This window comes from Tamandua tetradactyla, chromosome 15 (genome assembly GCF_023851605.1).
Source record: "Tamandua tetradactyla isolate mTamTet1 chromosome 15, mTamTet1.pri, whole genome shotgun sequence".
Lineage (NCBI taxonomy): Eukaryota > Metazoa > Chordata > Mammalia > Pilosa > Myrmecophagidae > Tamandua > Tamandua tetradactyla.
Window position 1 is genome coordinate 27,226,455 of NC_135341.1, and position 8,317 is coordinate 27,234,771.

The window sequence follows — 8,317 nt, forward strand, 5'->3', positions numbered from 1 at the left end:
TAAGTTAAACTTAGGTAACCCTTTTAGTTTGCTCTATCAAACTCATTAGTTTGCCCAAAAAATACAGAAGAGAACAAACATGTTCAAAATATGCTGTTTGGGATTTTTCTCAGGCAGAGTTGCTGTGTTTCCAAAGTTACACTAATGAAAACAAAAATCAACGACAGTAAAATCATGATAGAAAGTTTAAGCCAAACTCTGGATAACTGAAGCAGAGCTTTGGCCATTTTGCCTCTATGTATTATAAAGGGAGAATCAAGCTTATTTTAGGGTGGTTTTTCAGATTCACACTCCATTTTAAGTTGTACCAAAGAAAGATTAAACTTTGAGAAACTTCTTGCTCTTTTGTTTTTCTCTTAACAGACATAGGGTGGGGTAGTAAGAAAGAATGTTGGACTGTGTCTACGGAGGTGTGGCTTTTAGCAGAATTTTACTGCTGATTAGATGTGAGAACTAATGCAATTCACTGGCTCTCTGAGCCACAGTTTCCTCAGCCATGTGTTGAGAAAACTGTTGACTCTTTTTTTTTCTCATCTTGTTGCTTTATTGGGTTTGCTTCAAGGCAAAATCAATAGTAGTATGGATCACAAACATTATTTTGACTGGCTCACAAACCCAATCAGTAAAACCTGGAAAACGGAAAATGTTACACAAGTTGCAAAGAAAGCACTCCTGGAGTTCACTGACATGCTAGCAAACGGGAATAGTATAAATGCAACAGGTGCTAACATTTAGAACAGTGTCTGTAACCTGCTCATTTCTAGACAATTTGGGGGCCCTTTGTTGCAAACCCTTCATATATCACTGCTGATTTCCTTTGACATGAAATACGACTTTACAAAAGCTCTTTCTAGACCTTACTCTTGCTGAACTTGAGTGGTTCCTATTCCTACGGTGCTGGCATACGCTGTCAGAATTTCAACTATCTGTTTAGTTTCTAGGGTCATTCAGGCTTCATTCAGCCAGTCTTGTGCCACTCGTCTGGACTCCCCTTTTAGCTGATTGACAAACTTGGCTGCCAGCTCCAAGTCACCATGCTCAATGCAATAAGAGGCATATGACAATAATTTAAATGTGTTCACATCCCCAGGGCCAAGCTCCGCTGGTGGTTTCAGTTGCTGAGGTGGAAACAGGAGCAGGGACTGCAAGTAGGAGAGGAAGTACTGGTATAAGCTATTTCTCATTTCATCAATCATTGCTACCCTTCGAGCCAGTTTTTGGACAGTATAGAAACGGGCTCTAAGGGTTTCTTCACTGTACACCCCTCGGGTCAGGGACTGTAAAGGGATAGCTGCGGTTAAAGTCTGGGCAAATTCATTATCAGAACAGTTGACTTTAATGGCCTCCACAGCACTGCCCAGTGGAACAGTGGGCAAATCTGCTGACGCTGTCTTCATGCTGTACTTTAAAGCCTCAACTGAAAGCCATAGTTGATGGGCTTTCCTGGCCTCCTCTTCGGCAACTGCATGACTCTGAACAGCCTGTTCGATTCCTCTCAGTCTGGCATAGGCAGTGTTTATATCCAGGGTAAAGGTGTCAACTTGCTCTTGACTAAGACAGCGAAACTGTAATTCTTGGTCAGTGAGTTTCTCTGACAGGCCCTGCTCAAATTCATATTTCAGTTCCTGCTCTTATACCCTAAGAACATCTCGTAAGTGATCAGTATGTGCAGCAGCCTGTCGGCGGAGCTGGGTTCTCATTTCAATCTCCATCGCATCTCTGACTTCCTCTACCTTTTTGTCCTGTTCAGCCTGTATTTCACTTCTATGATGTTCTAATGCTTTTGCCACTGCAGAATCAAATGCCTGCTTTTCTTCCAGCTTTTGTTTTTCCGAGGCTAACGCAATGTGCTGCTTCTCTATGGCTTTCTGCTCTGCCAGCTCCCTGTTGAGCTGGTCGATGCGACAATGGGCATGAGCAATCAAGGAGTTCAGATCATCGGGAGACAGCTTGTCAGCTAGGTCAGAAATGCTCCTCCCTTTCCACCCAGGCAGTACTTCTGGAGTAATACTATCCAGTTCTCGTTTAAAGTCATCCCGGGCTTGGACCACCAGTTCATGATCCTGGGATACAACCTTAGCCTCAGACTGAGCTGCTTGGACCTTTTGGACCACATTATCCAGATCGACTATCATGTTGTGAAGTTTCCCCTCTGCAGCAGTTATATGAGGCTTAGCGCCAGCAACCTCTTTTTTCTTTGCATTTTCAATTGCACTTTTCATCGTCTCTAACTCTTCTTTGGCTTTGAGAAGGGCATCTGCAGCTTCATCTACAGCCTTTCTGCATTCCTTCAAGGCACCTTCTACCATGCGCCACTGAGCTAACTTATTCTCACCTGCAATCTCGGAGTTGTCCATGGCTGTTTTCAGCGCGTTGGCATGCGCAGTGACAGCCTGGGCTGCAGCGTTCTGAGTCGCAATTGCCTGCAGGGTGGTGCGAGCCGCTTGGCTCAGAGCCTCTTCTAAGCTCTTGGCTAGAGACTCAATCTTAACTTGTTCTTGCTTTTCCTGTTGTGCAAGACGAGCAGCTACTTCTTCAGGTGGTCGCTCTCTTATAGAAGATGAAGATGCTTCCTCTGAAGTCGCACGTGTGGGTTCCCTTCACCAATTTCAGGCTGATCCATTTTCATAGATTCTTCATGCTGAACTGCAGGGGCTGGGACCGACAGTGTGTCACCTGCTGTTGTTGAAGTTGGAGTGTCTCCCTTTTGTTTTTGGAGTTGTGAGGCAGGCTGTTTAGATTCTTTCATTACTTCTGATACACTAGAGATTTTTAGTGGACCAGACTGAATTGGCTTCTTTGGCAATGGAACATTATAAGGTGCAGAACCAAGAACCATCTCAAAGAGTTTGTCTGAATAAGGTATAGTTTTCTCCACGCTTTCCCGGAAATGGGAATCCCATTTGGCATACAGGATAGTGCCACCAATACCTCCACCAATAAATAAAAGACCAGCTCCAGCAATTTTGCCAGCAGTCAGCCCGGAGCTGCCTGAAGTAGAGTATCTACAGCATGGTCGCAAAGGACGGAGAACCAACTTCGCACAAAGACAGTTCTGGGCGGCGGCGGTCACGCCGGATAATTGACAGGCCTGCAGCATCTCGTTGGCCGGGTGAACAGCGCGGCTCGAGTACTAGACAGCTATCCGGGCGGTGCCAACTGTTGACTCTTAAAGAACACTAGCAACTCCAATAATATTACAGGATTTTTTCCCTTCCCCTAGATATTATTTCCTATGATTCTCTATTTCGCAGAGAGTCGTGTGTAACTGTTATATGTATATATTTTCTCTCTGCCCTTCTAAATTTTAAGATCTTAGAAAACTATCATATTCAGTTTATAATCCCTCACAGTTTAGCACTGTTTCTTTCATAAGGTAAAGAAGGAAGAGAGAATGAATTGAGCCATCTCTTTTAATTTATACATTTTTTAATTAGAAAAGTTATAGATTTACAGAAAAAATCATGTAAAAATAGCATTCCTGTATAGCTCTCTATTATTAACACTTTGCATTATTGTGCTACTGTGATTATGACTGAAGAAAGAATATTATAATTGTACTATTAACTATAGTTCATTGTTTGCATTAGGGTTCATGCATTATACAGTCCAATGTCTTATCTTTTAATTTTTATTCTAGTAACATGTATATAATGTAAAATTTTTCTTTTTAACCATATCCACAATATAATGCAGTGCTGTTGATGACACTCACAATATTGTGCTACCATGACCAAAATCTATTTCCAAACCTTTACAACCAATCAAAACAGAAATTCTGTACAAATTAAACATTAACTTTCTATTCTCTACCTCCAACCCAGCCTCTGGTAACCTATGTTCTAGATTCTAACTCTATGAGTTTGCTTATTTTAATTATTTCATATCATTGAGATCATATAATATTTGTCCTTTTGTGTGTGCCTTCTTTCACTCAAGAGAATGTCTTTTAGGTTCATCCATGTTGGAGCCTGAATCAGAACTTTAACCCTTTTTAATGCTGAATAATATTCCGTTGTATGTGTGATGGTTTGAAAGAAATTATGTACCCTAGAAAAGCCATGTTTTAATCCTAATCAATCTTGTGAGAGCAATGGTTTCTTCTAATCCCTATTCAGTACCTGAGGTTGGAAATATGATTAGGTTATCGCCATGGAGATGCGACTCAATCAATTGTGAGTATTAAACATGATTAGATAGAGATGTGTCTTCACCCATTCTATGTGGGTCTTGATTAGTTTACCTGAATCCTTTAAAAGAGGAGACATTTCATAGAGGGCCCCTTTTGAGAATGAGGAGAGAGCTGCAGAACCCTGACAGAAGGATAAGAGAACCACAGAGAACATCAGCCAGTGACCTTTGGAGATGAAGAAAAAAAAAAGCCTCCTGGGGAGCTTCATGAGGCAAGAGGCCTGTAGAGAAAGGTAGCAGATGCTCCCATGTTTGCCATGTGCCCTTCCAGCTGAGAGAGAAACCCTGGACGTCATCAGCCTTTTTGAGTTAAAGTATCTTTCCCTGGATGCCTTAGATTGGACATTTCTATATTTTTGCTCTAATTGGGATGTTTTCATGGCCTTAGAACTGTAAACTTGTAACCTCTTAAATTCCCCTATTTAAAAGCCGTTCTGTTTCTGGTATATTGCATTCCGGCTCTCATCTTTGGACTATTCTCAAGGATAGACCAACATGTCAGGCCACAAAATAGGTCTTAAAATTTTTTTAAAAGATCCAAATTATAAAATACACTTCCTCTGTTATAATGGAATGAAGCTGGGAATTAATAACAGGTAGAGAACTGGAAAATTCACAAACATACAGCTGTTAACACACTCCAACAATCAGTGGGCCAAAGAAGAAATTGCAAGAGAAATCAGTAAATATCTTGAGATGAATGAAAGTGAGAACAGAATATATAAAACTTAAGGGATGCAAGGATGTACAGGTGGTTCAGTGGTAGAATGCTCACCTTCCATGTGGGAGACCCAGGTTCAATTCCTGGACCATGCACTCCAAACAAACATACATCAAAAAACCCAACAACAACAAAAAACCTCGTGGGATGCAGTGACAGCAGTTCTGAGAGGAAAATTTGTAATCCCAAACACCTACATTAAAAAGGAAGAAAGGTCTAAAATCAAATTCCTAACTGCACACCTGAAGGAGATAAGAAAGAACAGCAAACTAATTCCATACCAAGTAGAAGGAAAGAAATAGCAAAGATTAGAGGAGAAATAAATGAATTTGAGAACAGAAAAATAGAATGAACAAAACCAAAAGTTGGTTCTTTGAGAAGATCAATAAAATTGACAAACCCTTAGGTGGGATGAAAAAAAGATCATGCAAATAAACAAAATCAGAAATGTTAGGGAGGACATTACTATTGACCCCACAGAAAAAAAAAAAAAATCATAAGAGGATACTACGGGGGCTTCAGTCATGCAATTGGTTAGGCTGCAGTACTTATAAGTGGATTCTATGAATAACTTTATGTCAACAAATTAGATAAGTTAGATGAAATGGATGATTTCCTAGGAATACACGAACAATCTTCTCTGACTCAGGAAGAAATAGAAGACCTGAACAAACCAACCACAAGTAAAGAGATTGGATCAGTCATCAAACACCTCACAAAAAAAGTCCAGGACAGATAGCTTCACAGGTGAATTCTACCAAACATTTCAAGAAGAATTAATACCAATATTGCTCAAAGGCTTCCAAAAAATTGAACAGGAGGCAACATTACCTAACTCATTCTATGAAGGCAACATCACCCTAATACCAAACCCTGCTAAAGATACTGCAAGAAAAGAACATTACAGACCAATCTCTCTAAGGAGTATAGGTGCAAAAATCCTCATCAAAATACTTGCAAATCAAATCTAACAGCACATTATAAGAATTATAAACCATGTATTGGAGTGGCTGGAGGGAAGTACCTGAAACTGTTGAGCTGTGTTCCCTGTAGCCTTAATTCTTGAAGACGATTGTATAAAGATAAAACTTTTACAGTATGACTGTGTGATTATGAAAACTTTGTGTCTGATGTGCCTTTTATCCAGGGTATGGATGGATGGATTTAATAAACATGGATAAAAATAAGTAAATACCAACACAACGAGCAGTCTCACCACCCTCCCCCTCTCTGCGTGGGACATGACTCCCAGGGATGTGGACCTTCCTGGCAACATGGGTGGGACAGAGATCCTGGAATGAGCTGAGACTCAGCATCAAGGGATTGAGAAAAACCCTAGAATGAGCTGAGACGCAGCATCAAGGGATTGAGAGAACCTTCTCGACCAAAAGGGGGAAGAGTGAAATGAGACTAAGTGTCAGTGGCTGAGAGATTCCAAACAGAGTCGAGAGGTTATCCTGGAGGTTATTCTTACACATTAAGTAGATATCACCTTGTTGTTCAAGATGTAGTGGAGAGGCTGGAGGGAACTGCCTGAAAATTTAGAGCTGTGTTCCAGTACACGTTTCTTGATGATGACTGAACAATGATATAGCTTTCACAATGTGACTCTGTGATTGTGAAAACCTTGTGTCTGATGCTCCTTTTATCTACCTTGTCAACAGATGAGTAGACTATATGGAATAAAAATAAATAATAGGGGGAACAAATGCTAAAATAAATTTAGTTTGAAATGCTAGTTATAAATGAAAGCGAGGGCTAATGGGTATGGTATGTATAATCTTTTTTTTTTCTGTTAACGTTTTCTTTTTCTGTTGTCTTTTATTTCTTTTTCTAAATTGATGCAAATGTTCTAAGAAATGATGAATATGCGACTATGTGATGATATTAAGAATTACTGATTATATATGTAGAATGGAATGATATGTTAATGTTTTTGTTTGTTGTTAATTTTTTTAATTAAAAAATGCAAAAAAATAAGTAAATATTAGGGGGGATAAAGGGTAAAGTAAATTGGGTAGATGGAAATATTAGTGGTCAATGAGAGGGAGGGGTAAAGGGCATGGGATGTATGAGTTTTTTCTTTTCTCTTTTAATTTCTTTTTCTGGAGTGATGCAAATGTTCTAAAATATGATCATTGTGATGAATACACAACTATGTGATAATATTGTGAGTCACTGATTGTACACCATGTATGGACTGTATGTGTGTGAAGATGTGTCAATAAAAATATTTTTTTAAAAAGATTTTAAAAAAAGAATTATACATCATGATAAAGTGGGCTTTATTCCACGTATGCAAGAGTGATTCAACACAAGAAAATTAGTTACACTTAAACAAATAGAAAGGCAATAACCACATGATTATCTCTATTGATGTAGAAAAGGCATTTGACAAAATCCACCATACTTTCTTGATAAAAACATTTTGAAAGGTAGGAATTGAAGAAAACTTCTGCAACATGATAAAGGACACATATAAGAACCCCACACACAATGTTGTATCTATGGTGGGAGACTGAAAGCTTTCTCTCCAAGATTGGGAACGAGACAAGGATGCTCACTGTCTCCACTATTATTCAATATTGTGTTAAAAGTTTTAGCTACAGCAATTAGGTAAGAAAAAGAAATAATAGACATCCAAATCACAAATGAAGAAGGAAAACTTTTACTCTTTGTAGACATTATAATCCTATATTTAGAAAGTCTCTCAAAACTACAACATAGCTACTATTGTTAATAAATGTATTCAGCAAAATGGTGGATACAAGATCAGCATGCAAAAAGCAGTAGTGTTTCTATGCACTGGTAATGAACAATCTGAGGAGGAAATCAGGAAGAAAATTCTATTTAATTAATACTATTATAAATTTAACTAATGATCTAAAGGATCTGTATTCAGAAAACCACAAAACATTGCTAATGAAATCAAAGATGACCTAAATAAATGGAAGGACATTCTGTGTCCATGGATTAGAAAGCCAACTATCATCAAGACATTAATTCTACCCAGATTGATGTACAGATTTGATGCAATCCCAATAAAAATTCCAACAGTGTACTTCGAAGAAATGGAAAAGCCAATTGTCAATTAATGTGGAAGGGAAGGGGACCTTTAGAACAGCCCATGTTAACTGTCATATTTTCTCACCTCTCATCTGTTTTTTGCCTACAAATGTGGTATAATTTTTAAGATTGCACTTTTTGTACAATTGTTTCACCTCTAGGAGAAAACTTCCTTTCCTCTCTTCTTTCTCTGGAAATCTTGATCCTTCTATTTGTTTTGTTTAGAATTTCCACCCCAACCCCCACCCCCAGCTCATAAGATTTATCTTCTCTCCCTTACACTGTGCCCCCTTTTCCTTATACTTTCAGGTTTTGAACCCATCTTGTTTTACAGTATCT

General features: G+C 38.8%; 1 pseudogene; it reads right to left on the reverse strand.

The window, feature by feature from the left end:
* Window positions 1-529: 529 nt before the first annotated feature.
* Window positions 530-3,100, reverse strand: LOC143657893 (MICOS complex subunit MIC60 pseudogene; annotated as a pseudogene).
* Window positions 3,101-8,317: the final 5,217 nt, after the last annotated feature.